Here is an 18,187-nt window from a genome sequence, read left to right as displayed (position 1 = left end):
CGAAGAGGGAGACCGGAGAAGTGCCAGAGAGATTGTCGACGTTGCCGGTCTCCCATGCCGAAGAGGGAGACCGGAGAAGTGCCGCCGTCGCAAGGTGCAGGTGAGTCGATTTTTTTTTTTTTTTTTTTCCCTCCTCTCTTCCCCTGCCTTCCTGCCCCAACCTCTCTCCCCCTGTCTCCTACCTTCACTCGTCGCTCGTCATGTCCTCCCGCAGACCTGACCCCGGCGGCCGTACTTCGGTTTAAGCAGGCTGACTTTAGAGAGCGTTGATTGTCATTGAGCAAGGAGGGGCAGAGGTAAAAGTGAAACTCTATGCTTGCGAGTTGGAGCTTCTGCTTTAAAGTTTTGCAAAGCATGTGCTGGAGTTAATGGAAGCACCCTTTGCATGTTTAGAATGGACATTCCGTCTGTGAAGATTCCTCGTGCTCTTGCTCTCAACAAATCCTTAAGAATTTCTATTCCGGTAGAACCCGCATCAAAAGAACATTATCAATGACATACTTTGTATTTTATTTTATTTTGGTCGCCCAATTACTTTCATTCATTTCCACGACAACACTTTACAAGTGTTTTGCGGGTTACACTCATCCTCTGGTCTTATGTCTCTGTGTGTCCGTTCTATGAATGGTGAGTTGTATGGAAAACGTTGTCAGGACCTGATCACATTATGCAGAGGCAGGCCTTGAAAATTTTCCTTGTCATTGGCAACCAGAATGAAGTCAATGTTGAAACGCTTGCCGTCGTCTTTACTTCACTCAGTTGTCAGTAACTGTGTCCCTTTGAACCTATAGAAACGCTGCATCCTTGAGAGCACTATTGTTAAAGACCTTCTCCAGACCGTTTGTAGGTGAGTTCATTTAAAGTGCTTGTAAGGAAGTAAATCAGATGTGGACAAACTTCAAGGAAATAAACTGCCAATAAAAGCTTTGGTGTTTTAATTTAGTAATCCGTATTGTTATTTAGTCCACATTTTCCAGTATGATATTGCCATTATCAAACTTTGTATTTATTACATTTAAGACTACCGATGTATAACTTGCCTCTGACATATGTTGGGTAGGGGAGCAGTTAGTTACAACTCTGCTAAGTGGTCCCAAGTCAAGTATGTTACACTCAGAACTGGTTTATAAACCAACATCATTTAACATGTCTTGACTTCAAAGCCTATATTTCTGTCAACAGGCATTGACAAAGCCCGTAGGTCTTGCTTGTGAAATCTGTTGGACTTTGCCAATGGTTTTTTCTCTCTCCCAGATGGATCCGCGATGGCGAGCGCATCCTTGATGGTTATCTTTGAATTAATTTTCTTATGCTTTAAGAAACTCAAAAATGTCCACCACAGATTGGCTGATCCAAAGCGACCATCTGTGCCATTTTAATATGTCTGCTACTGATGGTGCAGGAGGTAGCACTCAAAGCTCGAGGGTGCTGGTGCAATTGGCCACAGGTAAAGGGGGTTCTAATAAATAAAGGGATTGGGAGGACTGAAAAGGTTTATTAAAGCGAAGGGCTGGGGAACTAGGGGCAGTAGGGAAGCACAATAGTTCCTGATATGCACTTCAGTCTGATGTCGGCAGTGGAAGGATACCTTCCATCCAATCTAAACCCTGTGACTCTGAAATGCTTATTTGCAGGACAAACATATGACTAGTGAGGAAAGCCTTGGGAATCAGAAGCACGAAAGGGAGATGGACGATAAAGCCATCCGATCATGAGTGAGTGGCTAAGCCGACTGTTATATAATTCACAGCAGGTTTTTTACACCAGTCAGCTGAAGGTGTTGATAAGCGAGACCTAAAAAAAATAATAATAAACCTACAAGTCTCAGAAGACAGACCACTGCTGGCTATAAAGCCTGGCCTCGTTGAGTGCGCTACATAACGTGGCACAACATGATAGCATTAGAGTCATCTCTAAGATACGGGCAGACTTGGAGCAAAGTATGTCTTGTATAATTTTATTGGCATTGCAGCAGGATTGAGGATTAGACCAGTGTTTGGCAATCTGTGGGTGGCGACCCATTGGTCGGTTGTGAGCCGAATTTTGGTGGATCGCATAAGTGCAATCAATAAATAAAGGTTCTTTTAGATTCTGTATCCATCTTCCCACATTTGCTGTACCTCAAAGACAGAAGTCAAGTGTCAGGCTGAGTCTTCTGGCAAATTGGTGCTTATTTTGTTTAACATTGGGGTTGATTAACTAAAAATTAGCATAACTGCTGATATATTGGGGTGAAAATAGAGTCCTGTGTCAAACACCATTTTTGCAAACCTGCAACACCTTCCTAAAGAGGTTTAGTCCTCATTGAATGTATGTGATGAAATCAACCTCATTCGCGAGGCAACAAAAAGGTTGACATTAATACACAGGTCCCGTGATGCAAATTGAAGAAGAAAAAAAAAACAGCCCTTCGTCCCATTCACTCCAGACATCTCCATTCGCACCTCTGCATTATCTTCCTAGAGAACAACCACCAGAGACGAGTTGTTCCCAAATAAAACACAGTGACTGCTACTTGAGGCCCTGAAATTAGAAGTGTGCACAATGCAGTTTCCGGGATCGGACATTAGCACAACTGATTTAAATATGCCTCAAGTTGTAACACGTAGAACAAAGATGGAAATTAAAGCCAGTTCACAAGAGAAGCAACATTCCAGTTTTCACTTCACAGCCATCACACAGCTCCACCGATGCACCCACCGCACAGCTCCACCGATGCACCCACCGCACAGCTCCACCGATGCAGCCACCACACAGCTCCACCGATGCAGCCACCACACAGCTCCACCGATGCAGCCACCACACAGCTCCACCGACACAGCTCCACCGATGCACCCACCACCCAGCTCCACCGATGCACCCACCACACAGCTCCACCGACACAGCTCCACCGAGGCACCCACCACACAGCTCCACCGAGGCACCCACCACACAGCTCCACCGAGGCACCCACCACACAGCTCTACCATGCCCCCACCACACAGCTCTACAATGCCCCCACCACACAGCTCCACAGATGCACCCACCACACAGCTCCACTGATGCACCCACCACACAGCTCCACCGACACAGCACCACCGATGCACCCACCACACAGCTCCACTGAGGCACCCACCACACAGCTCCACCGAGGCACCCACCACACAGCCCTACAGATGCACCCACCACAGAGCTCCACCGATGCACCCACCACACAGCTCCACCGATGCACCCACCACCCAGCTCCACCAATGCAGCCACCACACAGCTCCACCGACACAGCTCCACCGATGCAACCACCACACAGCTTCACTGATGCAACCACCACACAGCTCCACCGATGCAGCCACCACACAGCTCCACCGACACAGCTCCACCGATGCTCCCACCACCCAGCTCCACCGATGCACCCACCACACAGCTCCACCGATGCAGCCACCACACAGCTCCACCGACACAGCTCCACCGATGCACCCACCACCCAGCTCCACCGATGCACCCACCACACAGCTCCACCGACACAGTTCCACCGATGCACCCACCACACAGCTCCACCGATGCACCCACCACACAGCTCCACCGATGCACCCACCACACAGCTCCACCGACACAGCTCCACCGATGCACCCACCACTCAGCTCCACCGATGCACCCACTGCTTGTGCCTCCGTGTGCCCCTGTTGCCTGCTTGTGCTGTGTGGGTGTGTGTGGAGGGCTCTGTGTAGCTGTGTGTGTGGGAAGCTTTGTGTGGCTGTGTGTGTGGGAACCTTTGTGTGGCTGTGTGTGTGGGGGGCTGTGTGGGTGTGTGTGGGGGGGCTCTGTATGGGTGTGTGTGTAGGGGGGGCTCTGTGTGTGTTTGTGTGTGTCATTTGCGAGAGATAAAGCTAGTGGCATTGTAAATGGCAATGCCATTTATTTATGTTAAAAAAACATAAATAAATATAATGTCAAGAGCAATGCCAATAGCTCTAACTTTAACAAAGGCAAAACCATTGCATTGTAAATGCTTGTTATTATGGAAAACAAGAACAGAGCAAAAGGCAGTCATGCTTTCGGGAGACAAAAACGCAGGCAATTAAATATGTCACTGTGGTTACACATAGGACAGCATGTCTTTTCTCTCCATGTGCCCCAAAGTGGATTTATTGTGTAAATGCGTTTGTCTTCACGCGCGAGATGCAGATGAGTCCGAAATGCTAGCAGAATCCCTGCACATGGGATGAACAGTGTTATTATTTGAACATGTATCAAGCACAAACTACACTCTCCAGGAGTCTCTAGGCGCTAATGCACAGCTCTAAATGTAAAAGAGTCAGGGATGCATTGACAACATTCAGAAGATGGTGATGCTGCTCGAAAAGGTTTCCCGCCAAGTTTTTTTTTTACTTCGGAATGGTGAACAAGAGCACTCTGTGTGAATTATATTTTGAGAATTTGCTGGCTTAGAAAGGAGGCGCAGATTCATAGTCTTGAGCGTCAGGCAGTTCACTTTAAATTGAATCAGTTTGACAATATGTAGCAAATTAAGCTTTTTGGGCAAAGAGGATTAAAAATGTGTTTTACACTGGCAGTCAGGACCTTCTGTAGGATTTCGATCTTGTTCAGTGTGAGACCGAGGTAAACTGAATTGCAACAACCTAGTTGAAACTGTACAAAGCTAATGGCAGCTACAATTTTCCTTGATGGATTCTGAAAAGTGAAAATTCTTTAAGAATACAAAGACTGGAATAACAAGCTCGGATCGCTGCCTCAATGTGTGCATCAAAACTCAGATGAATCTCTACTGAGTACCTATGTTTCCGACCGCTGTCACTGGAGCGGGGAGGTTACCCAGTGAAGCTGACCAAAGGAGGCTTCCCAAGCATTAACTTTGGAGACAGGAATCATTTCTCATTTGGATGGATTTATCTTCAGATAGTTACAGCTCCTCCAACATCTCATAAAGGTAAGAGCTCCCGCATTCCCTGAGATCCTACTTCTGGATTTTCTTTGAGAATGATCACTAGCTGTGTTTCGTTTTCATATCTATAGGTGGTGACCTGGACATTTTGATGGAGATTAGCTAATTACCTTAGATTTGGCTTAGATATTTAAAAAAGACATAAACCAAGAAACTGGATACCTCCAATCGACACTTTTTATAAAATGCAGATTGAGAACAAGATGATGAATGGTATCAAAGCTGACTGACAGGTCCTGTAATACAGCGGCCACAGAATCATTCTTGTACAACATTGTTTTCAGGTTAACATCCACCAATTTGACTACTGGTTGTAAAGATTTCATTTGATTATATGAACTCCTGGTCTCCTTCCATGACCACGTGTTCAACGGTTTTGCCAGGTAGGGTAGCCTGGAAATGGAGCAATAGTTTCCTGGATCATTAAATGTGAGGCTTTTAATTTTTTAGCAGGGCATAGGACTATGGCTTTTTTTAGCTCTTTGGGTAGAGTCCATCATTCCAAAGAAGGAAAAGTGATCATTTACATTAAAGATGCAACTACATTACCTAATTCTTTAAGGATATGGGTGCAGGAAGATATGTCAGTTTACACCTGAGAGAGAGATATTTAAAATGGTGACGTCTATATGCAATACTTCTGACCAGTCCAATACACAAAAATCGATCACAATAAAATAAAGTTATGCCAGCCAAGTCCAAGGCCTAGAATGCAGGCATTGAATCCCAGCATCTAGGAAAAAGTAGTGCGATTAGCCAAGATGTGCAGAATGCTTAACGTACCGTCATTAAGTGTTGTTGTTTGACTACATTGTAAGTTCAAGTTCAGTGTGGTTGTGAAGTAGAAGCAAGGGTCAGGAGCCAGTGCTGAGTGTTAGCCTAAATAAATTTGCTCTAACAGCCCTATTTTGCACATTGTTTTTGGCGTTGCTTGCACATTAATTACCTTTCCCCCTCATTATGAGCCCTTGCCTTCTCTGATAATATTTGCATGGCAGGCAAATAACTTTTGATAACTCCCGCTGGAAAAAGAGCTATTCTCAATGGAAGTCCATGGGACTGATTTAGCGTTGCCTCAAATTAAAGTGGACTTATCCTGCCCACCTTAGCACAGTCACAGAAGCGGAAATGGTGAAATATGATCTAATGGCTAGGTGAATTGACTTTGCACTTGAAGGCCAGGGCCTAAATCCTACCTCTGACACATGACTAGCAACTCGTGTGATTCTAGTCACATTAATCTCCCTATGCCACAACATGTGAAATGTGTAAAGTGAACAATTTAAAACTGTATAGTGTGCTTTGTGGTGCTCTCCCAAATATATGTCCCCATCAACCCTTCACAGTTGCACATTGATTTATGCAATCCAGTCTGCTTAAAACCCCACACATCATACTGTTTTTGGCAATGGTGCTGCGGTTTTTTGGAACTCCGCCAGGGCCGGACTGGGAACTGAAACCGGCCCTGGTAAACTGCTCAGCCAGCCCCCCTAGGGCAAGGGGGGTGCAACTGAACTGTTTGCGAGGGCCGGTTTTGGCTGACGTTCTTACAGGGGGCCGATATTGCTGACCCGCAGTAACAAAAATGCCCCCTACCCTAGCGGCCCACCGGGGAAACGCCTGGTGCTCACTACGGCCAGTCCGGCCCTGAACTCCGCCCTTGTTAGACTTTACATATGAAGATATGACTGACTGCAGGTTTTACCCTTATCTGCAGATCAGTAGATACATAGACTGAGAACGTGTTTGTATTACAAACATACGTTTTTTAAAAAATAGATACAGTTCTCAACATGGTAAATTGTAACAAAAGACCCAGCACCAAAGGAATGACATGAAGCTCTAAAAGGGCAATCTCATTATTTTTCTGGCACAACAAAATATGCCACAATCACTTTCTTTGTATACTTTTGCCAAATTAGAGAAATTTGTTTCTTGGATGCTTGAGGTCATTCATGTTGAATTTCTATCATGCATTTCTGGATTACATTAATGGTAACCCTGGGCAGAGTACTATGCTAATGAAGCATACGTAGTTTGTACTAATTCACACTCTGCAAAATGCACGTAGCACAGTACAATAACTGTGCCTACTCACATAGCGTTAACTGCAAACACAACAGTGATGGACAGAATGTGGATCAATGTCACACATTCACCCCAGTCCAAAGATCTGGGCCCAAATCCATCGTTTTTCCACTCCACACCACCCTGGGTTAGACAATGGCGATATGCAAATCAGCGCTGACCCTGTGCCCCATGGGAACAGTCCAGTCCGAACTACAAAAGCCATGTCCTTCCCAGAACGGAATCAAGCATCCGAGGACCGGCCCGGTTTCGAGGCAACACCTCTCATCAGCCTGGCTAGCTTGACTCCAGTGGTGTGGAGTGCCTGGGACTCACGTCTGAGCATCCCCAGTACACTTAGAGCGGTAACTGCTAACACAACAGTGATGGACAGAATGTGGATCAATGTCACACATTCACCCCAGTCCAAAGATCTGGGCCCAAATCCATCGTTTTTCCACTCCACACCACCCTGGGTTAGACAATGGCGATATGCAAATCAGCGCTGACCCTGTGCCCCATGGGAACAGTCCAGTCCGAACTACAAAAGCCATGTCCTTCCCAGAACGGAATCAAGCATCCGAGGACCGGCCCGGTTTCGAGGTAACACCTCTCATCGGCCCAAATGGAAAAGCATTGAAATTATTCTTACATCAAGCTGCAGTTCCACTAGTCGTTACTAGATGTCCCTCAAGAGTCAAATGCAAAACCTTTGAAACCCTTTCATCAAGCATTTGCATTTGACTCGTGAGGGCCACCTAGTAACGGCTAGTTGAACTGCAGCTCTTTGTAGAATTATTTTGATATTGGATACTATAATATTCACTGCCCACTGCTAATCTCATCCCATAATGCTTTGCAGGGCTTTTGGTTGGGATTGTTTTTTTGCCGATAACTGTGCTTGGGGTGGTCCTAAGAGGATGGGACCACCACCGAATCATTCAAGAAGATGTGCTTTTTGTTTTCAAGGCATCTGCTTGGTTCTCTCCCTAGGTTAGGGAGGATTCCAAAATCATCACCTCTCTCAATGCTTGCTAATTTTCAGTTATTTCATGATATATTTTCCACTCTCAATTTGTAGATTTTGCACTATATTCTGGTAAATTTATATTTTTATATTGGTGTAAATGCTAAAGGAGCTGATGGAAGATGCCCAGAGGATTTTCTGCTTATTCCTTCAATGCTGAATCCTGACACAAGGTTGACTCTTAATTGGACTTATATCCTCACTAGTGAGAATTTTATGCCAGCCTTTACATTCATATAACCCAGAAAAAAACTAAATTAATCATTGACACACCCACGTTTTGGAAGCCGGTAGAATGTGAGCCTGCAAGTGGCATAATATGCCTTCAACATTTAGAAAATGAGCTCACCCAATCTTTCCTTACATTATTTGGAATATGACTTACTTCATGCTTAGTCAAGAACTTGTTTTCATTTTGCAATGCCATCTGCAGATGGTGACTGAAAAAAAATTAGAACTTCATTATTTGTAGTAAGTGGTACCTATCTGCTCATCATTCTAGCCAGTGCTATTTGATATCTTTACCCAAGGACTTGGTAATTCTTATTGTTAGAAATTGGGTTTCTGGTTTACTGGGGTGGGAGCCCTGGGCAAGCAACAAGCACAATCCTGGTCAGGGTACAAGCCAACCCCAAATTAATCTGTGCTTACCCTCTGGTCGCTTGGCACAATGCAGGCAGGCTTAACTTAAAAAAGTAATGTGTAAAGTATTTGTGCAACACTTCAAACAGTAAAATCAGTGAATACGCCACATGCAAAAAGACCCCCCACCAGGTTTAGAAAACTAGAGTAGATTTTACTAAATAAAATAAGACCAAAACAGCAAAAATCCAATCAGGGATACCTTAGATATTGAATTGCAAAGTTTTAGGGCAAAATACTGCCAAAAAGCCCAAAGCACCAACCAGGGATATCTGGTCTGACTGGACGGGGGCAAAATCACAAGTTCAGGCCAACCATGATGGAGCACGGGCTGGCTACAGTAAACAGGTTGGGCCCATTGAACAAAGTACCTTAAATCCTGGTTGCAGAGCAGTACGTGAATCTGGGTTAAAGAAGCATTGTACAGCCAAGGTGATGTGTTGGTTCCAAGATTCGATGAGGCTGCAGTGCACGGACCTGCTGTCTCATAGAGGATCCCGTCAAAGGGGCTTGCGATGCAAAGTCCTGGCATCAGTGATGCACATGCGGCTGGTGATGCGTTATTTCCGAAGAGCAACAAAGCTGTCGTCAGGCTTCGTCATTTGGCTGCGGTCAATGAGACATGTGAGGACCTAGGCCAGAGATGTGCCAGAGAAGATGCATCAGTTCTGCTGGTAATCACCTTAGTCACACTTCCAAGGTTCCAGATTTGGGGAGGCACTACTTGGCAAGACAGATGGCAGAGTCCATATGTAGATGCAAGATTGCTGGGAGAATGTTATGTCCCTGAGGCTTCAGATCAGGAGGTTAGCCAACTAGCCTTTGGAGTCACTTTGGGTTCTGCATTCAAGTAATTCAGGGCCAGTCCTTTTCACCCAGGCAAGAGGACAGAAGGCAGGAGGTCAGCACAGCAAAGCAGGAATCCAGCAGAGTAGCTGTTCAGCGAAGTGGTAGTCCTTTCAGCAGCACAGCAGTCCTTCCCGTCAGAGTATCCACAGGTCCAGAAGTGTAATAAAGTGGTGGTGACAGAGGTCCAGTACAGATGATGCTTTTGATGTGGGGAAACTTCAAAGACATGCCTTTAAAGTGCACAGATGTCCTCCCTTCCTGCCCTGCCTCCAGATTCCAGGTATGCAGCCCTTTGTGTGAGGACAGGACATATCCTATTTCGGTGTAAGTGAGGCTATGCCCATCTCCTCCTTCCCATCCTGCCAGGATGGCCCTTCAAGTCACACTTGAGCTCCCAATGTTTGTGGCTGTTTAGGAGGAATAAACAAAGCCTAACGGCCAACTGGGCCCATTCATTTGATCAGAGACAGGCTACTGGCCCAAAATGACAAAGGCAGTGCATTTCCAAATTTATAAAAGTAGCATTTTCAGAATTGTAATTTCAATTCCGACTTCACTAGGAATTAGGATATTACATTTGGATCCAGAGACATCAAATATGAACCAATTATGTCTTGCCATTTGGGAATTACGCTTACAAAATGTATTATGGTAATCCCAATGTTATCCGATGGGAGATATACGCCTTACGATAGTGAAAAGCAAATGTAAGTGTTTCTCACTCCCATGACATACAAAACTTATCCTTGTATTGCTTTTTAGATACATTGCACCCTCACCTCTGGCCTGTCCAGGGCCTAACCTGTGAGTGACATATGCATTAAAAAGAAAGATTTGGGCCTGGCAAAAGGTTTATTTTGCCAGGTTGATATGGCAGTTTAAAACTGCACGCATAGGCTCTGCAATGGCAGGCCTGAGACATGTTTAAAGGGCTACTGAAGTGGGTGGCACAATCAGTGCTGCAGACCGACTAGTGCATTTACAGGCTCTAGGCACATGTGGTGCGCTGCACTAGGGACTAATAGCTGAATGAAATATGTTGATTGGGTATTGGTCTATTCTACCATGTTTTAAGGAGAGAGCACAAGCACTTTAGCACTGGTTAGCAGTGGTAATGTGTACAGTGTCCTAAAGCCAACAAAAATGAATGCAGCAGAGAGGGGAAGAGGAAGGCAAAATGTTTGGGGATAACCCTGCAGAATAGCAATTTCCAACACTTATGAGTCTTAATTTTATTTCAAGTATTATGTTTATGTCACAAATATTTTTGTGGAATGTTTGGTATAGTGGAGTGGTCAGTATGCGAATGAGATCAGATTGTTCATCATATTCAGCATCAATCATAAAGAACCGTCTGATGAGCAGATCTTAAACTAATGTCAGTACCTGACTGCTAGCAATTCCTCCTCTTTGGATGACACCACTCCCTCCGTTAATAACTTTTCTATAATGTATGTGCATCTGTATTGCCTCTATAAAAGGACGGTCTCTAATTTCCTTACTATTGTTGAGTTGTGTTCATCTGTAATAAGTTATTACAGTTGACTTGTGCATCATAATGCCTCCTGCAGACCCAAATACCACGGTGAAAGAAAGGTCAGAAAGCATAATTACAGCTGTACAATCTGCATAAGTCAGTGATGTTGAAATGTACAATGTAATAAGTGACCTCCTACAGATACCCCTTCCACTACAACCCATGGACTGAACATGTGCTTTATCCCCCCCTCCCACTCTGGAAAGAAAGATATTCATGACTTTCACAGGAGTGAATCCATATGTTTCCATGGTGGGAACAACCTGCTAAATGTGTGTAATTACCCCACAATTACAAACGTGCGAGTGTGTATTGCAAAATTTGATAATATGCCACATTACATAATTTTCAGAGCAATTTGGGATCTTAAAATGATACACATGCTAATGCTGTGGTCTACAATCTTTACTTTAGTATTGCAAATAGCTTTTTGGTGCACCAAAGAATATTTTCAGTAGTCATGAACTTTCATGTATCAGTTCCATTCGCTCCAAATATGTCTTGTCAACACCATTTTTATATCAAGTGCATTAACCCCTTCCGCGCTCATGACGAGCTGAGCTCGTCATGAGTTGTGCCGCTCGCACGCTCATGACGAGCTCAGCTCGTCATGTAACGCGGCTTTTTTCAAATTGCAGCGCGCAGCGGGAAAACCGCTAGCGCACATGCGGTTAAGTGAGACATCAACCCAAAAACAAAAAAATGAGGGGCCTATTCACAAACTGCATTTTAGTATGTTTATCAGTACTATAATAGTTACACTAACATACTAAAAAATGATATTCACAAACCTACATGCAGAGTTCAATGTCTCCCCCTCTTCTTTCTTTTATGCGCAGAGATCTTGGCCCTAATACAAAGATCTTCATGCACATAGTTTGTGTTTTAATAGTAAATGTGTGAGAGAGAGGGAGGAGTAGCTGGAAAATGGGGACTACATACTACTAAATGGGAGGGCTCATGGGAAGGCTAGGAAAAGGTTTAGGGAGGGTCATACAACCAACCACAAAAGAGGAAGACGATTTTTCTTCACAAAATGCACTCCTACAGACAAAAAGGACCCAAAACTGTTGTGAAAGTCCAACACCACACATGGTGAACTACTGGTACTGCAACTCCCTCCCATAGAAAGCTATGGAAGTAGGGAATTAAAATAAAAGCCCTTTTGCAACTAATGTTAAAATAGATTACCCTATGCTAAAAAAATTAAACATTAAATAAATTTAGTTTAATGGTAAATAAAGCATAAATATTAGTTTATTATAAGATATGTTAATAACCTTCTTGAATTTACAAATTAATATAACTTTAATTTTTCAGTTAAATTATTACGTGAATTTAAATAAATTCTGTATGTAACTTTTAATAATTTTACTGAATAATAAGTACATGTAATAGTAAAGATATATATTAATAAAACATAAATATAATTTTATTAGAAAATATGTTAAAGTTTTTTGAATTTACCAATTAATGTAACTTTAATTTTACAGTTAAAATATTACTTGAATTTAAATAAATTCTGTATGTAACTTTTAATAATTTTACTGAATAATAAATACATGTAAATTGTATACTACAGATGGGATTTTTAATTTAAATCTTGTTTTTTTTTGGTTTTTATTGTCAAGAATGATACAAATTTATTGTACCAATTTGTAAGAGTCACAATTTTAAATTTTGCCGTGTAGCTCTGTTTTTCCTTAAATCCTTGCAGAATTCTTATATTTGTTTTTCTCTTGCCTCATTTCTCTGGGCATATCTGAATAAGAGAAAGCAGTTGGGCCCTTAAGATACAGCTGGATGGCTTATCATGTTTTTATTGTGTACATATTGATGAATTCGTTTTTATGATATAATGAATTCTTGCACCATGTTCATACTTGGGTTTATGATAATTTGTATTTTGTTTTTTATAAACTGTGACTGTAAACACTTTTATGATCTTATGAGTAAAATCGAATAAAGCACTTTAAATTAAAATAAATGTAAATCTTCAGAAATATAATTTTAATGTAATAATTTCAAAAGAATTAAATATTTTATTTAATTTAATAATTATAAAGCGTTTATTTATTTTGTTCTATTTTTAGATTAAATCTTTTAAATTACATTAACCGCGTCACTGCGGACAGAATTCCCTCGCTGTGCAGGAGAATTCCACGCGTGCGTGGTTCAGACGGCCCACAGCTGCCCTCTGCACATGCCCACTGTGACGTCAGATGGCCGAGGGCCGTCCGATGCACCGAAGCGGTTAATATTACTCTTAAATATTTTTACAATTTTTTTTAAACTTGAATAAGCTTTTAAACGTTTCTTTATTCTTTAGTATACGGAGAACTGCACCATGGTGGTGGAGATGTTGGTATTGGCATGAAAAGATCCAAGTACTAATTTAGCACTTGCAAATTAGGCTTCAGCCCCTGAATTTTGGGGTTCGAGACAGGTAAACCTACATTGTGTAGTTAATTTGCACTTGTAAATGGTGAATAACCTCACATACAGGGGCAGATTTATGAGGCCCTTGCGCCACGTTTACGCCGCTGTTGCGTCACGCAAGGCGGCGTAAACGTGGCGCATCCCTACGAACGATTTACAACGTGACGCATCTAGGCAGATGCGTCACGTTGTAAAGCCCTGCGCCGCTTGTGGGCGTTCCGGCGCAGGGTGGGCGTTCCGGGGCAGGTGCGCCTCGCAAAAGTGGCTGAGTGAAATCTATGAGATTTCACTCAGTCACTTTCAGGCCAATGCTGCGTCAAAAGCCTGCGCCTGCTTGAAGCAGGCGTAGGTCTTGATGCAGCATTGGTCAGATAGGGCACCCCCGAGCCTTGCTGGAGCTGCGTCGCGCTTGCGACGCAACTCCAGCAATGCGCCGCCTTTACGGCACAGATGCGTCACGCATCTGTGCCGTTTTTGCCCCATGGTGCGCCGCATTGTAAATGCGGCGCACCATGGGTGGCGGAGCTGTGGCGCACTGTGGCGCACATTAACTGGCGCATCCCTGGGGATGCGCCAGTTAACATAAATCTGCCCCACTAAATTTACTACAATGTGTAACAGTAAATTTAGACATATAGATTTACTCATGTTTAAGTTTACCGTTGCGAGTTGCCCCCCTAGTTTTTATTGTATTTAAGCCACTGTTGTAAAATATATCACCACATTCAAAACGTGATTTTATTGAATAGTAACAAATGTTATAAATTAGAAACATTCATGTAGCACTTTCTACTTCTAACTATGCACTGAATCACTTTCCAGGTGGATAACCTGAACCCTATGGCATGTTTACTATACTGAAGACTTTGAAATCTATATGAAGTTACAGTTGTCTCTGTATTCGCCATGCCGTTGTCTCTCATTTTGAGCGCAGCCTAGCATGCAATTTTCAAGGAATCTGTTATAGAAATTATCATAAACTGTCATGCAATGTGTCATGTAGTATGCCCTAGAGTGGTAGTGCAATGGGTCATAAAGATGAAAGCATATTAGGGCATGCATTGGTCATGTCAGGGGCATGCCTGTATGCATTTTCAAATATATTTGCATGCACATACCTGCAAACATACACACATCCCTATAGCCTATTACAGCGGTCTATAAACTGTCATTAATCGATTGCCAATATTTTTGTGTGTACATTGCAATATTTGGGGGATAACTCAATGATACACTTCAGCCAAAGACGGAGCACCAAAATCACACATTTGATTTTGAAAGTGTGTACAAAGCGTCTTATTCTGCTTTAACTATGACAAGCAACTCATCACAGAATCGCCTCATATCAGTGATACAGAGGTGGCAATCATCACCCATATCTTGATGCGCATCCTAGAAAGGACCCTATATTGTACCACCTTCATCGAGTTCTCCATGTTAGTACGATTAAATTCACCAGAGGGAAATTTCTTTCAGTTTAGCATTTTGGTCTCATCTCCACATCTTCCTTTTGTTTACCTTTGTGAACCAGAGCTTTCAGTCCTGGCCGTAACTTTCATTTCAAAATAACGGGCTCTGTCTTATGTATGCTTCCAGTGATTTCTTGATTGGTATCATTGTGTACTAGGGACCTTGGGTCGTATAATGCCTAGTCTATTCATGCTGATGTGTCACTGGTGTCTTTCTTGAGATAAATTCTCTCATGCATGTGTGTATTTTCACCTACAGATGATGGAATGTGCATGTTCGTCATACTGCACATTTTGCTCATACCGACAATAGGGAGGTGGTACATTCTGTGCCCCCTAGTGGCGGGTCCATTCCTGGGGGAGGTGATGGGTGGTGGACTGCCTCCACAAGGTGCTGGAGTCCTAGGCTCTGGCCTACAGAATGGGACATCGGTCCTCGCGCCGATTACCAGCTGGGCCGACAGCCCGATGCCAAATGTCCGAGCCCGCTCAGACACAACACGCAAGCATGGTTGTTGAGAGAAATGTGACGTTCGAAGACACAGTAGAAAAATTAAATTGGATAACTAAATTGCGCAGGCAGGCAACAACGCCAGTACACACGTGAGAATTTCCACTTTCCAGATCCCAATGATCAAATTAAAAGAGTGCATTTGTGTCAGCGTGGAAGGTGGGTGTGTGTCTGGCTCCAGGATTAGAAAAAAAAACAGCTTCTGCCTCAGTGAATATTTCAGACTTCATTAAACATGCTCGAGTCAGCAGGAAAAAGAAGGCCACGGGAAAGACGCAACACTGAACGGAGTTAAAACAGACATATATTGCAGAAAGCGCACATTTAGCAGTCAAATCAGGCCGCGCCGTCGCTTCAGGTTTGCAATCTCACCTCACGGCGTAGACAGTGAAACACATTAAAATGAAGACTGGGCAACTGCGTAAAATCCGTCATTTAAAAAATTGGCATGAGTTTGTGTTTAGCAATGAACAATAAACGCAACGGCACCGTGAACTGCGAGGCAGAAGACGGCAACAATGTATGAGCCCGGATACTCGAGTGCTTCTCCCCGGCTATGGACCTCTCGTGCGGATTTCCGGTATATTTTACAGTTTCTTCGACACATTTCGCTTCTTGCTATTGCCGTGTCCTGCTCGAGGCGTTGTGACATGAGCCTCTTTGTTGTCATTTAATGCGTGCAGCCTCTTCTTTGAAGTGCTGTAATATTTTCACATTATCAAGTGGCATGGCTAGGTGTCATTTGCCATGGCAACAGTCTGTGTTCAAATTAGAGCCGGCGCCACATACCAAACAAAACACTCAATGTCACTTCTCCTACGAAAGTAAACATCTACTTGAGCTTTTCATGTAGTTATCTCCCTGCAGCCACCTTCTTGTTCATTGCACAAGTACTACGATACAGTGACGCAAAATGACGCCCTCCCACCCCCAGAGAATGTGAAGAGGGGGCCTGATCCTCACATATCTGTCAGATACTCATTGACCTTTGGCTGAATGCCCCTCATCCCCCAAAAAGGGTAAGGTGCCCTCTAAACAGGTCGGGACACTCCTGCACCTCAGGGGCCTGCATTACGCCCCTGCTAGAATATTGATACATGTATGGTCCCTAGTTCTATAACTCTGTGATTGTGAAGTGAAGTGAATTGTTGAGCTATGGATTAAAAGAGGTCCCTGATTCGACTGGTCTCGAATCGGGATTCCAGCTGTGCAGGAATACCGCACCTCAGAGATCCATCCCCACGAATATTTCTCCAGTAAAAACATGACGAAATGCACAAAAGAATATGCGACCAGAATGAGGGAAAACGTGCAGTCTGTGAGCAAACATAGAATTTTGTCATTGTTCTTAACACTCCAGAAATACTATGGCCCGTGGTATCGACAATTCCACGTGCAGAACTACCAAGGGAGTTTCCCAACAAAGGTTGTAATCGCGGAGGCCTTAGAGATTTGTTAAAGGGGGCTTTAAGAGTATGGTATAACAATACACATGTCTTAACAAGTCAGATATGATGCTCTGCCAAACTCATGGCCTCACTGCACAACGTAGAGGTTTGGGAACCTCTGAGTTGTAACCCATGGGACCCCATGTCCACCAGAGGACGGCCGGTCATAGTGGTGGTCACACCTCCTTATTTAAGGGATGACAACTGTTAGAAATCGGGTCTCTAGTTGGCAGGGGTTTGCACCCTGTCCAAGTCGGGACCCTAACTCTAGTCAGGGTAAGGTAGTCACACAGCTAAGATAACCCCTGATCACCCCCTTGATAGCTTGGCACGATCAGTCAGGCTTTTCTCAGAGGCAATGTGTAAAGCATTTGTACATACACACACAGTAACACAGTGAAAATACTACAAAAGGAGTCCACAGCAGTTTCGAACACTAGACAATATTTTTCTAAATGATACACGATCAAATTGCCAAAATGGAGGGATGACATCTACGTCACAAATATGGCAGCCACCAGGTACCGTCGCTCCCTGAAACTCTGCGAAGAGTGGCCACTGGACGAAACGAAACGTGGCCGGGACCTGGGGGTGTTTCTGCGACAGCGCATGGCTCAGGCCTTCCGTGAGGGCGAGAATACTCAAATCGCCAATCCTGAGACCTGTGACTTGATGTACGAGAGCTTGGCCCGCATTAACAGCAATTTCTACAGGGAAAAGTATCCCCGTCTGAAGGACACAAGCTTTACCGGAGTGACAGCAGAGGTGTGCCGAATGGTGCTAGCAACAGACAGCTTGGATCAGATGGAAGATGACAAGAAGGGCATTTGGAAGAAACTGATGGAGAAGTTTAGCACGAAAGGCCCGGACGAAGCTTCCAAAGTATAGCTATCCTCTGCACGTCAGATGCCTAGCCCATGCGAAGGACACAAGTCTATCCTCATCGTAGCCTAAATGAAGTGTATATATTTATGATGCTCTGTAAATTGCTGCAAAACCTTCATATTAAAGTAATCCCCATCTCAAATTGCCAAACTCCAACAAAAACAAGCGAGCATATTCTAACCTGAAAAGAGAATTACATAACGTCCCCAAAAATATTGAAGATGTTAGGAGTGCAAATATAGAGCTGCTCTCAGGTAAAGCCACAGTGAGAAATTAGACATGGGAATCACTCCATGAAGCATTCCTAAGGGGTGACAGTGCGGCTTTTTGGAGGGTAATAAAGACCCCCTTCCTGAATTCGGGTGAGAGGCCAT

At 43.7% G+C, this 18,187-nt stretch overlaps 1 protein-coding gene and 1 pseudogene across 3 annotated transcripts in view; both read left to right on the top strand.

Moving 5' to 3' along the window:
- SYT1 (synaptotagmin 1) overlaps positions 1 to 18,187 on the top strand; it is a 1,132,258-nt gene that overhangs the window by 151,417 nt on the left and 962,654 nt on the right. The window lies entirely within an intron of this gene.
- On the top strand, positions 17,436 to 17,844 carry LOC144770576 (ubiquinol-cytochrome-c reductase complex assembly factor 2 pseudogene; annotated as a pseudogene).

This window comes from Lissotriton helveticus, chromosome 1_1 (genome assembly GCF_964261635.1).
Source record: "Lissotriton helveticus chromosome 1_1, aLisHel1.1, whole genome shotgun sequence".
Classification (NCBI taxonomy): Eukaryota; Metazoa; Chordata; class Amphibia; order Caudata; family Salamandridae; genus Lissotriton; species Lissotriton helveticus.
Note: the sequence above shows the minus strand (reverse complement) of the source record. Positions and strands in the feature narration are given on the sequence as shown.